We start from the raw sequence: 14,713 nt of genomic DNA, 5'->3' as shown, positions 1-14,713 counted from the left end.
CCTCCTCTTCAATTTTGCCTGCCGTTGCGGCACAACACAGCTGCCACAGTAATCGCTGCCACGTGCCTTTAAGTTGAGCCCACACTTTCAGACTCCTGCCTTTGTCCTGTGCCCACTGCCACTAATTGGCTGTCAAACCCACCTTCCTTCCAATTAGGGCTGACCTCAGAAAATCAGGACTGTTGGCTGCTTCTCGCTCAGATACCCAGATCCTGACCCCAAACAGAAAATCCTGCCGTAAGTACCTCGCTTCATTAGCATTGCTCTGGTGTGCGGGGAATCGGGGCAGAGGGTTAAAGGAAGATTGTGTTGTGGAACTGCATCACCCTCAAGCACCTCCCAATATCCAGACTATGAGTTGCATCAGCTAAATCATGGGAATGGGCCACTTGTTTAATCTCTCAGGTTGTCTCAGATTATTGGAAATGTAGAGAAGTGGTAATAGTGGGGGTGTGGGGACTATATAATTTGTCAAATGGCCTCTAAGAACAGTCTAATATTTATAACCTGAAAGCACAGGCTCTGACTTGTATCCTGTTCCATAAGAATGTTCCATTCTTTATTTGTGTAATCCAACTAATAGACCAATGTGTGAGGGAGGTGGGAAGAGGAAGTTATTGAAGCTGAGCTCAATTGTGCTGTCACCTGACGATCACAAACATTGTCTTTCTACCAGGGGTTACTGGATAACAATTAAGAGCAGAAGGCTTGGCTATTTCCTCATTGCTAGCTTAGTGACACTGAGGCCAGTTAACTCGGGGTGCCTGAAAATGTGGATCTCACTACCCCATGGATTATTTGAAGCATATTGATGCATCTAAGATGCGTACACCGGTGAGAAGGTCATGAAGACATAGTTAGTGTCCACCTTTTGCTGGGCCAATAGGGTGACCCCAATGTCACCAAACAAAAATCAGCACAAGCGCCTCTCTTAAAACAGCACTAATACACGAATCAAACTAAAAAGATGCCAAAATAAGCATGACATGTCATGAAAATAAAAGGATACCTCCTCCAGTAAATCATGATCTATTGTAAGAGAAGCAAAATGCTGCAGATGCTGGAAATCTGAAATAAAAACAGAAAATGCTGGAAATGCTTAGCAGGTCAAACAGCAGGATCATCACAATGTGAAACATTAACACTGTTTCTCTCTCCACAGATGCTGTCTGACCAGCTGAATATTTCCAGGATTTTATTGTTGTCTCATGTGATGCCCACTGGTAGTGGAAGGAACCAAGCGTACTGGTAGACACCACAGTAATTAGAGTGGGAGGAGGCTAGTGTGGAGTATAAGCACTGACCTAGACCATTATGTTGGATGGCCCATTTCTACCAAGTTCGATGAAATCGTGTTCTACCTCTTATATTGTGGGCTAAATTAACCCTTTTTATATCATTTTCTAACCAGTTTTTCTTCTTTTCCCCTAAAGAATGCTGCCAATGATTTATTTCATATATGAAAAGTTATTATTTAAAACATCACAAGCCTATTGATTCTTTGCAACAATCTATTGTTTTAAAAATTTGATGGTGGTCCCTCCCTTCACATTCAATCTGCTTCTGTTCACACCATATGAAATTCCCAGTAATAGTTCTCCCCTACTTTGGGGAGATCAAACACAGATTGGGTGACTGCTTTGCAGAAAACCACTGTTCAGTCCACAGGCTTGACCCTGAGCTTCTAGTAGCCTGCCCTTTTAATTCTCTGCCCCTTCCAATCTGACCTCTCTGTCCTTGGCTTCCTACACTGTTCCAATGAAGCTCAACATAAGCCAGAGGGACAGCATCCCATCTTTCAGTTAGGCACTTTACAGCCTTCTGACTCAACATTGAGTTGAACAAGTTCAGATCATAACCGCTGCCCCATTTCTTTCAGACAGTACTATTGGTAGTGATTCTGCTGTTGTCATTTACACCTTTCTGAACCCATCTTTTATTTCTTTACTTGCCCTATTACCATCTCCTTTTGTCTTGCGCCATCATCCCTTTTGTCATTTAATCACTCCTGCATTCCATCTTTGATAAGGCCCTACCCTTTGGTTCATTCCTCTCCTCTTTTCCCTTGCCTCTGTATAAAATGTGAGATTTCTAACGTTTGTAGTTCTGATGAAAGGCCGTCGACTTGAAACATTGGTTAGGGGTTGGTGTGGTGTGGCAGGAGCCAATGGGGCCATAAAGTGTTTTGCCCATAGATGGGCAGCACCCTCACCACATGCGGAGGTCACAAACTTCTTGGAGACTGTGTCTACCTGCTCGGCAGGGGTGGGGGGCATTGGAGTCAAAGGTGCCATTGGCTGAAAGAGACTGTAGGCTGAGAACGCATCCATCGCAACAGCAACATTTCCCAGAGCAGTTTCTCCTCTGAGCCCTCTGCCCTGAATTTATTATTTTCTATTTACTTGTTTCGAGGTTCCCTCGGGTGCCTTCAGCAGCACTCACCATACCCGGGGGGGTTCCCGAGGCTTTAGTGCTGCCGGTGCTCTGATTTTGTCGGAATGTGGGCCTGGACGCAACTGGTTAGGAGGCTTCCCCTGGTAAAATCACTGAGCCGCTGCTGACAAGCGCAGCCTTGGAACCCACATTTGGTCCTGGCCTTGGAGACCTGAAACCTGCAGTAAATTCCTGCCCCTTAACTCTGTTTCCCTCTTCACACATTCTCCTCGACCTGCTGAATATTTCCAGCAGTTTCTACTTTTGGTGCAGATTTTCAGCATCCGCGGTACTTTTGTTGTTGAACAATTGGGACAACAGCGTCTTTATCGCGATAGGGAGTGAGCAGGACCTCATATTCCAGTTTTATTGGAGTGAAACAGGAAGGTGGTCAAGATGCAATATATTTCAATGTGAATCATAACAATGTAGCGTTTTCTAACTAAACAAAAACAAAGCTTGGAAAACATGTTGCAATGGCCATTTTACGTTTTAATTGCACGAAACCTCTATCAGATGGACGATTTTATTCAGGATATTTTATCCCTATGGAAATATTACTAATTTGACCATCTGAGACCCAGGCACTCCTGTGGTGGATTTACCGATTCCCTTTTGCTGTGAAAATCCATTTCGGGTTTTCCCTCTGTTGGTGGCTGTTTATTGAGCTGGGTGTGCACAGATATCTGTGAAGAGATCCTGTTAGGGTGGTGTAAGGACAAGCTGTAAAAGTTTTTCCTACTTAGAGTAACAATGCTTTGGAATGCTGACTTCCTCTTAACACCTGATGCAATTTATCAGAGAAGGTAAAAGTTTCCTTGCACTCTTATTGTGCAGATTGTTATATGTACTGCTTGATATGTTTAAGTTTAATTTTTACTCGTGTGAATCCATGGTTTGGAAGTTCTTGTTTCATTTCGGAGGAAGCCAATAATCCGCCCTGCCCTTAAAAAAAACACGCATGTTGAGCCTGGATAATTTTAGTTACAGTAGCTGGCTGGATTGCTTTCTGTCATGTCAGATTGGTTTTTCTTCATCAGGTGAGCGGTATATGGATATGTCAGCATTCTGACTATACAGTAACTAGTTAGTCATTGATCTCCAAATCTATCCCCTGTCCAGTTAAGTATCTTTCCCTTCCCCATCCTGGTCCTCCAGCGCGGTTTGGTGATTTTTTTGCGATGTTATTGTTTTGGGTTTGAGAACGTTGTTCCCCTAGTGAAATGTAAAGAAGTGACCACAGGGTAAGGCCATTCGGCCCCTCGAACCTGTTCCTTTTATTGAATTGGATCATGACTGACCCGTACCTCAACTCATTATCCAGCGTTGTTCTGCATCCCTCTATTAACACAACAAAAATCGATCTAATTTCAGTTATTAAATTTCAGCTGACCCAGCATGTATAGCCTTTTTGGGAAGCGACTTCCAGTTTTACCATTTGAGTGAAGATGTGCTTCTTGATTTCACAACTAAATAGTTTAACTCTAATTTTAAGATTATGCCCTACTGTGCTGGATTCCACCGCCAGAGGAAATAGTATCTATGTATCTCCTCTATTCAATCTCTTCATAATTGTAATTACCTTGATTAGATCACCCCTTAACCTTTCTAAGCCCAAGGTAATAGATGTGGTGTTTATACAAACTGTCCTCCTAATTTAACCCTTTTAAGATCTGGTATTATTCCAGTGAATCTGTGCAGTACTGCTTCCCAAGATCATTATATCTTACCTGAGGTTTGGGGGTCAAAAACGAATTAGGTATTCCAGGTGGGGTCTGAACAAGGTTCTGAGCAGCTGGAATCACAAAATATATTGGCTAGGAAAGCAGTAAATGGGCAATGGTAGACCACCAAAGCAGGTACAGTTTGGATTCAAACCAAACATATTCCCATAAGGAGGAAAGAAGAACACCCAACACTAGAGTTTCCTGGATGAGAAAAAAAAATAAAGCTTAAACTAACACAGAAAAGGAGGTCTATGGCAAACATTAGGTCTAGAATACAATCAAAAAGCAGGTGGAATGCAGAGAGTGCAAGGGGAAATTGGAAAAGGATGAGCAGGTAACACATAATAGAACCCAGTTTTTCTTAATCTTAAAGTAAAAGGATAGTTAAAAGAATAGTAGGGCCAATTCAGGACAAAGAATGAAATCTTGTGCAAGCAGAGGGCATGACTAAGGTACTGAACATGTCTTCATAAAATAAGAGAATGAAATTAATGTTATATTAGAGAAGAGGCAAGTAAAGATACAGGATAGGATAAAATAGATAAAAAGGCGATGCTAAATAGGATGGCATCACCCAAAGTCAACAAGTCATCCTGTCCAGATATGATGCGTTCTAAGTTGCTGAGGGAAGTTGGGATGGATTCACAAGCTCTGATCATAATCTTTCAATCCTCCTTCAGTATTTGAGTGGTACCAGAGAACTGGAGGATTGCAACTGTTACAGCCTTTCTCAAAAAAAGAGGGAAAAGTCTGATAACTACAAGCCAATCTGTCTAATGCCAATGGTGGGAAAACCGCTAAAGACTAATGTTGAGGGCAAGATCAGTTCTCACTTGGATAATTGTAAGTTAATAAATAGCAGCCAATATGGATTTGTTAAAGACAAATCATGTCTAACTTACGTGATTGAGTTCCTTAATGAAGTAACAGAGGATTGATGAAGGTAGTGCAATAGATGTATATATGGGTTGTCAAAAGGCATTTGATAAAGTATGTCATGAAAGACTTATTCATAAAATAGAACACATGATATGATATGATATTAAAGGGATACATGTAACACTAACTAAAGGAGAGGCAGAGTGTAGTAGTGAACAAATGTTTTTCTGACTTGACAGGGGTATAAGTGGTGTTCCTCTAGGGGTCAGTATTAGGACCATTGCACTATTGCATGCATATAGATCTGGGGCAGGAGTTTGGGTTTTGGGTCAGGACCTTGATGACAGTGCAAATGGAGGTCATGACCCAGCACCTGGCAATGATGTTCCCCAGTTGGCCACTTAGTGGTCAGAGGGTGAGCTTGCCATCCAATTAAAGATGATGGGCATACTCTCAAAGCTGGAAGGTCAGTAGGAGGCTTCCCAGCTCAGAAAGAACAGCACATTGCGGTTTAGACAAGTGAGAGAGGGCGCCTCCAAATTGAGGCACCCTCTCTACAACTTATAAATTTTTAAAATTAAAACGGCATTAGCAGTGAGGCTACCATGTTGGAGGTGGAACCTGTCTATAGGGTGGCCTGACACCAGCAGGCAGGGAGGGATTCGAAGTTTGCCTGGAGCAGTGCTCTCCCATTGGGAGGCCTTCTCCAGGCAGCTGGCCTGGTCCCTGATGCCTTGAAGGGCCAGAGGCCAACTGGAAAATTTCACTCAGCCACTGACAATTGACCTTTAAAGGACATAAACTTACTTTAATTGGTAGGTAGCCCTTCAAACCATCATCCTGCATCTGGGAAAATGGCCTATGTGTGGGATGGTGCCAGGAAACTAGCATGCTGTCTGGTGGCATGAATTTTCGCACCTGCCCACCTCCATACTTGCCCCTATATAGGAGTGACAATTCGGCTGCTGGACTTGGGTATAGGGAGTACAATTTTGACGTCTGCAGGTGAAACAAAATTTGGCAATGTAGTAAATAGAATGTTGATAGCAGATTTCAGGAGGCCATAAACAGACTGGTGAAATGGACAAAACATTGATGCAGTTTAATATGGATAAGAGTGAAGTGATGCACTTTGAAGCAACATGGAGAGGCAGTATAATATAAATGGCACTATTTTGAGGGAGGGTTGCAAAATCAGAGGGACCTCACAAGCCTTTGAAAGTGGCAGGGTTTTGTTGAGAAGGAGTTAAAGCATTTGAGATTCTTGGCTTTGTAAATACTGATATTGAATGCAAAAACAAAAGTCATGTTGATCCTTTACAATCTCTGATTAGGCTTCAGAGTCAACCAGAGTATGACATAACAATTCTGAAGTATGCTGATGATACAGTACTTGTGGGTCTCGTAAGAAATAATGAAGCAAACTATAGGAACTCTGTGGAGAAGTTTGTAAAATGGTGTGAGAATAATTCTCTTAAACAGAATGAAAACCAGAAAAAGAACTAGTTATAGACTTTAGGAAAAAGCCAATTGTTCCTACAAAGATTCATGATGCGTACGTTGAAACAAGTATCTAGGCATCAAAGTAGATATGAGTTGAATTGGAGGGAACAGTGTAGAGATGTGGTGACCATGAGACGTACATGATTATACTACCTCAGAAAGTTAAAATCTTTTTTGAGTGGATCCAGTAATCATGGAACTCTTCTATATGGCTGTGATTGAGAATGCTATCCTTTTTGGATGTCTCCCCTGGTACTGTTGTCTTAGGAAAGGGTACAGAGATTATTGAACCAGGCAGGAAGGGTATTTGATGAGCAGATCTTTCTTGATGAAATATGCTCTTGAAGAATTTTGACAAAAGTAAACAGAATCATGGACAATGTCACTCCTTGCCTTAGTATTGCTGCTGGTTGTGTTCGGGGAAAAGGCTCGAATCTCTCAGACACAGGTTTTTGAACTCCATTTGTGCCCTTCTTGATAAAAACTTGTAACAGGAGTTTGATGAATGGATGAGGATATGCACTCATGATGGGAGTCATTGATTAAAAAAAATTACTCCAATGTGTTAAAAATTAATACATTTTAAAGTTGGAGCTCTGTGATGGGGTAACTTTCTTTCTTTCTATTATTCATTTATATGTAATTTTTAAAGGAACGAGCAATGTACCTGAAATGAATTTCCATATGGACATAGTGTGAAATTGAAAGCTGGAGTATTATGCACAATTATGGGCACTAAGTTTTAGGAAAGTTGTCCAGACCTGGAGAGGGTATTGAGAAGGTTCATCAGCATGATCCAAATAATAGAAAATCAGGGGGCAAAAGGGAGGAAGCAGCTTAAACAATGATTATTACTAGAGAAAAACTACTGGGAAAACTGATGAGTCTAAATGCTGACGAGTCAAACGGACCTAATGGCCTGCATCCTAAGGTCTTAAAAGATAGCGGATGCATTAGTTGGAATTTTCCAAAATTCTTTAGATTCTGGACAGTCCCAGTGGATTGGAAACAGCCAATATACTGCCCCGATTCAAGAAAGGAGAGAAACAGCAAAAAAACTGTAGATATGTTAGCCTAACATCTGCCATTCTGAAAGTGCTGGAATCCATTATTAATGGCATAGTAACAGGACATATAAAAACCAAGCTCTGCTTGATTTTCTAAGAAAGGGAAATCATGCTTGACAAATTTATTAGAGTTCTTTGAGGATGTAATGAGCAGGCTGAATAAAGGGGAACTAGTAAATCTAGTGTATTAGGGTTCCCAAAAGGCATTTGAAAGGGTGCCAACTATTTCTGATGCTCTTACACAAGGGATGAGGGAATTCAGTCTGAGAAGTTGGACAAGTTGGTGTTGTTCTTAAGAGAAACCTAAGAGAAGACTTAAGATTATGAGGAGTTTTGATTGAACAAGTAAGGAGACACTATTCCCTTTGACAAGTACGTTAATATCCAGAGGCTATAGATTAAAATAATTTACAAAAGAACTTGAGGGGAAATGATGGAAAATTTATTGAGTTGTGAAGTTCTGGAACTACCTGAAGGGTGGTTGGAATTGAATTCCATAGTGACCTTTAAAAGACAATTGAATGTACATAAGAGGGTTAATTAGCAGGGTTATGGGGAAAAATCTGGACTGTAGGACTAAATTGTACAGCTCTTTCAAAGTGTGATGACCTAAATGGATTCCTCGGTGCTGTGAGATTTCAATTGAAGCAAAACTTGCTCATTTTGAATTTTTCAACCTTCTTGAGATAAAGACCAACATTTCATTTTGTGCACTAGCTTTTAGTAATCTGTGTATCTAAATCCTTTTACTCCTTCAGCTCCTAGTCTCAACATTAAGAAAATATTTCAATTTAACTTTGGACTTTTTACCTTATCAAAAAGATGGTGTCTACCCTTTTTTCTGCCAAGCCACTGCCCTGCCCCCACCCCCCCCAACCAACCCTTTTTCACAAAGACAAGCGAAGGAGTATTTGGTAAACTTTTAGAAGAATGAAGAGCTCTATGTATTTTTAAGTTCTGACATCGCTTTGATTTTTTGTGTTTTTAAATTTTCAAATGCAAATGGCATTCATCCTTGGGTATAACAGTTTCAGGTGAGATGTGAAGATTTTAATGAACGTGTTGTACTTTGAAGAGATGGACTTATGTCTCTGATTTTTTGTATGCCTTAAAGTGGGATTTATTTTATCTCCAATTTTCTTCCCTCCTTGTTAAGACAGTGCCTATTTTTGCTGATGTATAATAAGATGCATTCTGGCATCTTTTGAGCCATCACCCATGCAAAGGGTAGATAAATTGGAAGCCTTGATGATGATTATTTGCATGTTATTTGACTGCTGGGAGTGGCACTTGTGCAACTGGGGGAATAGGGATATGAATGAAGGGAAAGGAGGCATTACAATGAGCCCAATTTGACCCTCTCGTAAAATGCACATTCCAGCAGCAGTCATTAGAGAGCAATCAATGGAAAATTTGGCTGCTTTTTTTAAAAGTCCTCTGTATTCCAGGGAAGCTGTGATCAATTGCACAACACTTACTGTTCAACCTTGGATCAACTAACAGTATAAAGATTGATTGAGTCTTTCATAGTCTGTGTGGTCCAGTATCACATACAGCATTGTATTTAACCCCAAAGCATTGGTGGAGTTCCACAGATTTATAATTACTACACTCTGGAGGGATTCCTGTTTGTCCATATGCTGTAGTATCTTTGTATCAGTGACTGCCACTATAATTCTTTCTTTGGCCTTGACATAGGGGCTGTCAAAAATCTATTTTATTGCTTAATCTGCATCTGCTTTATCTTTTTTTGAATTCATTTTTGGGATGTGAGTGTTGCTGGCTAGGCCAGCATTTATTGCGCAACCCAAATTGTCCTTGAGAAGATAGCGGTGAGCTGCCTTCTTGAACTGCAGTAGTCCCTGTAGTGTAGGTACATGCAAGGCGCTGTTAGGGAGGGGGTTCCAGGATTTTGACCCAGCGACAGTGAAGGAACGGTGATATATTTCCAAGTCAGGATGGTGAGTGACTCTGAAGGACTCTTCCAGATGGCAGTGTTCCCATGTACCTGCTGCTCTTGTCCTTCTAGATGGTAGCAGTCATGTGTTTGAAAGGTGCTGCCTGAGGAGCCTTGGTGAGTTTCTGCAGTGCATCTTATAGATGGTACACACTGTTGCCACTGTGGGTCAGTTTTGGAGGATGTGAATGTTTGTGGAAGGGTGTCAAACAAGCGGGCTGCCTTGTCCTGGATGGTGTCAAGCTCCTTGAGTTGTTGTTGCAGCTGCACTCATCCAGGCAAGTGGGGAGTATTCCTTCACACCGCTGACTTGTGCCTTGTAGATGGCGGACAGGCTCTGGGGAGTCAGGAGGTGAGTTATTCGTCACAGGATTCCAAGCCTCTGACCTGCTCTCGTAGCCACAGTGTTTAAGTAGCTGGTCCAGTTCCGTTTCTGGTCAATGTAACCCCCCAGGATGTTGATAGTGGGGGATTCAGTGATGATAATGCCATTGCATGTCAAGGGTCAATGGTTAGATTCTCTCTTGTTGGAGATAGTCATTGCTTGGTACTTGTGTGGCACGAATGTTACTTGCCACTTGTCAGCCCAAGCCTGGACATTGTCCAGGTCTTGCTGCATTTGGACATGGACTGCTTCAGTATCTGAGGAGACATGAATGTTGGTGAACATTGTGTAATCATCAGCAAACATCCCCACTTCTGACCTTATGATGGAAGGAAGGTCAGTGATGAAGCAGCTGAAGATGGTTGGGCCTAGGACACTACCCTGAGGAACTCCTGCAGTGATGTCCTGGAGCTGAGATGACTGACCTCCAACAACCACAACCACCTTCCTTTGTGCTAGGTATGACTCCAACCAGAGGAGACTTTCCCCCTGATTCCCATTGACTCCAGTTTTGCTAGGGCTCCTTGATGCCACACTCGGTCTGTAGTGGTGCTACCGAGCTACTCTTGGTGATGGAAATTGAATTCCCTCACCCAGAATACATTCTGTGCCCTTGTCACCCTCAGTGCTTCCTCCAAGTGGTGTTCAACATGGAGGAGCACTGATTCATCAGCTGATGGGGGGGTGGGGGTGGCGATTTAAAAAAATACATAACCATTTTATAGGATATGGACATCACTAGTTTCCCAGCATTTATTTCCCATCCCAAATTGCCCTTGAGGTGGTGAGCTGCCTTCTTGAACCACTGCAGTCCACATGGCGTAGGGAGAGAGTTCCAGGCTTTTGACCCAGCGACAGTGAAAGAACGGCGATATATTTCCAAGTCAGGATGGTGAGTGGCTTGGAAGGGAACTTCCAGGTGGTGGTGTTCCCATGGATCTGCTGTCCTTGTCCTTCTAGATGGTAGCAGTCGTGGGTTTGGAAGATGCTGTCTAAGGTGCCTTGGTGAGATATGTGGTAATCAGCAGGAGGTTTCCTTGCTGTTGCCATGAGACTTCATGGGGGCCAGAGTCCATATATAAAGGATTCCCAGGGCAACTCCCTCTCGACTGTATACCACTGTGCTGCCACCCCTGCTGATCTGTCCTGCCGGTGGGATAGGACATACCTAGGTATAGTCATGTTGGTGTCTGGACATGATCTATAAGGTATGATTCTGTGAGGATGAATGTCAGGCTGTTGCTTGTATAGTCTGCGAGACAGCTCTCCCAATTTTGGCACAAGCCCCCAGACGTTAGTTAGGAGGACTTTGCTGGGTCGACAGGGTTGGGTTTGCCATTGTTGTTTCTGGTGCCTAAGTCGATGCCAGGTCATCCGTCCAGTTTTATTCCTATTTTGAGACTTTGTAGCAGTTGATTGGCTTGCTAGGCCATTTCATAGGACATTTAAGAGTCAAGAACATTACTGTGGAGGCACATGTGGGCCAGACCAGGTGAGGACAGCAGATTTCCTTCCCTAAAGGGCATTAGTGAACCAGATGGGCTTTTACAATAATGGTTTCATGGCCATCATTAGACCTTTAATTCCAGATTTTTATTGAATTTAAATTCCACCATCAGCCATGGTGAGATTCAAACCCAGGTCCACAGAGCATTACCCTGCATCTCTGGATTACCAGTCCAGTGACAATACTGCTTCAATGGCATTGCCTCTCCTGTTATTTTGAACATTTTCACTGTTATTGATGGAGTTTAAGGGTAAATCTTCTTCAGGTCCCTTTCCAAAATCAAAACATATATTATTTTGTTTTTTAAACGTTCGAATGCTCTGGGCTCTTTCCAGTGAGGGAGTTGGGTTAATATTGAGAGCGAATCACTGAAGTGCTTCTTACTGCATTCAACGCCACAGAATCCATATTGACAAGGAAGATGTTTTGTAGGGATGCTATATTCATAGTGAATCATACTATGTGTGGAGTGATGGGATTGGGTAGTTTGCTGTGAGGATAATCTCCTGGTCCCTATGATCTGTTGCTAGTCCATTGACCATCTTTTCTATACTCAGATTTTTCTCTTTTTGTAAAGACACTGGCTGGAAATTTCCCTGAATTGCTATGCCGGGCGTGTTTATCCCACCAGCCGTAATGGTAGGTATTTGCACTGTATTGTCCGCTTCCTGCTTTATTAATCATGCAGTCACAGGAAACATGCCTGTCATTGATGGGCGGCCTCTGAATCAACTGCCACGCCAATACCTCACCGTTTCCTCACTCTGCTCACTGATGTCCAGTTTGGGTTCCGCCAGGGCCATTCAGCTCCTAACCTCATGACAGCCTTGGTTCAAACATAAACAAAATAGCTGAACTCCAGAGGTGAGGTGAGAGTGACTGCCCTTGGCATCAAGGCCACATTTGACCGAGTGTGGCATCAAGGAGCTCTAGCAAAACTGGAGTCAATGGGAATCAGGGGGAAAAGTCTCCTCTGGTTGGAGTCATACCTAGCACAAAGTAAGATGGTTGTGGTTGTTGGAGTTCAATCATCTCAGTTCCATGACATCACTGCAGGAGTTCCTCAGAGTAGTGTCCTACGCTCAACTTAACTGCTTCATCAATGATCTTCCATCCATCATAAGGTCAGAAGTAGGGATGTTCGCTGATGATCACACAATGTTCAGCACCATTTGCGACTCTTTAGATATTGAAGCAGTTCATGTCCAAATGCAGCAAGACCTGGACAATATCCAAGCTTGGGCTGACAAGTGGCAAGTAAAATTTGCACCACACAAGTACCAGGCAATGACCACCTCCAACAAGAGATAATCTAATCATCGCCCCTTGGCATTAACATCACTGAATCCCCCCCAACTATCAACATCCTGGGGGTTATCATTGACCAGAAACTGAACTTGACTCGCCATATAAATACTTTGGCTACAAGAGCAGGTCAGAGGCTGGAAATCCTGCACCAAGATAAAAGCAAAATACTGCGGATGCTGGAAATCTGAAACAAAAACAGAAAATGCTGGAAAAACTCAGCAAATCTAACAGCATCTTTGGAGAGAAAAACAGAGTTAATGTTTTGAGTCTGTATGACTTCTTCAGAGCAAGTGCGCAATGATGTTGGGACGCTTGCCCGACGTTATTGTGTCATTTTACACTCAGTTGAGTTAAAAGTTTTACCCTCTGAGTAAGTAAGTCTGAGTCTGCCCATAGCAAAGCCAACTGCTCCTTTCATTGTGTACAGGTGTGAAAGATGGCACTTGGTTTTCAATAGGGCTTGACCTGGGCCCTGGCCCCTCCACCCCCATGGCAACCAGGTCACAAAGGCTTATCATTGGGCAGAGCTAGTAGGAGGTCACATGCCTATCTCCTAGGCATGTGACCTCCATTTTATCTTTTTTAAAGCGGCAGCTTAGGACATAATGATCTTACAAATCTTTGTACTCGTAACAACTTGCTCAGGCAAGTTGTGAAATTAAATTCAATAAATCTTGTAATTTGAAGGGTAGCACTAGAAAACAGTTAATTAAAGCTGTCAGTGTCATAAACATCATCAGGGAAGGTAACCCATAATCCTGCCGTACTATTTGTCACTATCAAGGTGACTGCAGCCCTCATTTTCTTTTCCTCTGGCCGTTCCTTCACTGTCACTGGGTCAAAATCCTGGAATTCCCTCCCTAACAGCACTGTGGGTGTACATACATCACGGGGACTTCAGCAGTTCAAGAAGGCAGCTCACCACCACCTTCTCAAGGCCACTAGGAATGGGCAATAAATGCTGGCCCAGCCAGTGATGCCCACATCCTGTGACTTAATTAAAAAAAAACTCAAGCCCATCATACATTCACTGGCACCTCACTCACTACCAGCTCAAGGGACATCACCACTCACTCTCTCACACAGACATACCCTCACATCTCCATCTGGCCTCTTCTCCTCTGGAGACTGCCTCCTCAGCACTCACCATCTTGAGGCCACTTGCACAGATCAACATGCCCTCATACACTCCCTGGGATACCCCTTTTCCCCAAGCAAGCCCTAGCCCTGAAGCTGTTGAAAAGCCAGCCCTGCATTACCGCTGGTCTGATAGGTGGCAACCTGCCCGTGAGCTCTCCTAAAAGTGATGTGGTGCTGTCTGTAAAGCCTGGCACTGATGACTGGGAGTGCTGCCCAAAGCAAGGTAGGCAAACAAACCTCGCAGTCCCAAGCGACATGCAGGTCACCAGGTGCGTGCCGCTTATGTACAGTTGTGAAACATGTCGGCATGAGCTCATGATCCAGCCTGGGGGATGATTCTGAGCAGGGTTTATAATGAGATGCTAAAGTATTGAAATTAAGTTCCTGACGTGCGATGGCAGGAAACACGGCCGCCATTGAAGGGTGGAACGGACAATTGCAAGCTGGTGAAACCAATTTTTGCAATCTCCCAATATTTTCCACTCCTGCCTGCTCTGATGCCCACTGCAAAAGGGAGTGGAAAATCTTGGTGACTGACTACCGTTTTAGAGTTGTACAGGAGCTGGCTCTAATATTTCTCACGATGGCTGGTCTTCATGTCTCGCACTGTGCTTTGAGAGAGGACTGGAGCTGAACTAGATTTTTTTTTTCTTTATCCAGTAGCCTTCATACATTTCCCAGCAGCTGCTTACTAGACGAACTAGAGCTGGAATGAATCCTGGCTGATTTTTAAATTTCCATCTGTACTCTCCCTTGCACCTCTGCAGGGGTGGGGCACTCTGGCTAACTGCAGCATCTCACCACGAC

General features: G+C 43.1%; 1 protein-coding gene across 5 annotated transcripts in view; it reads left to right on the top strand.

The window, feature by feature from the left end:
* Positions 1-3,116: 3,116 nt before the first annotated feature.
* The window catches only part of LOC144683879 (uncharacterized), a 135,881-nt gene continuing 124,284 nt past the window's right edge, over positions 3,117-14,713 (top strand). For 4 of the 5 annotated variants that reach the window (XM_078547420.1, XM_078547419.1, XM_078547418.1 and 1 more), the window contains exon 1: positions 3,117-3,239. The gene's annotated coding sequence lies outside the window, so the exon portion shown is untranslated. The remainder of the gene's footprint in view (positions 3,240-14,713) is intronic. The other variant, XM_078547417.1, reaches the window with a different exon arrangement.

The sequence above is a fragment of the Cetorhinus maximus genome, chromosome 8 (genome assembly GCF_964194155.1).
Source record: "Cetorhinus maximus chromosome 8, sCetMax3.hap1.1, whole genome shotgun sequence".
Taxonomy (NCBI): domain Eukaryota; kingdom Metazoa; phylum Chordata; class Chondrichthyes; order Lamniformes; family Cetorhinidae; genus Cetorhinus; species Cetorhinus maximus.
Note: the sequence above shows the minus strand (reverse complement) of the source record. Positions and strands in the feature narration are given on the sequence as shown.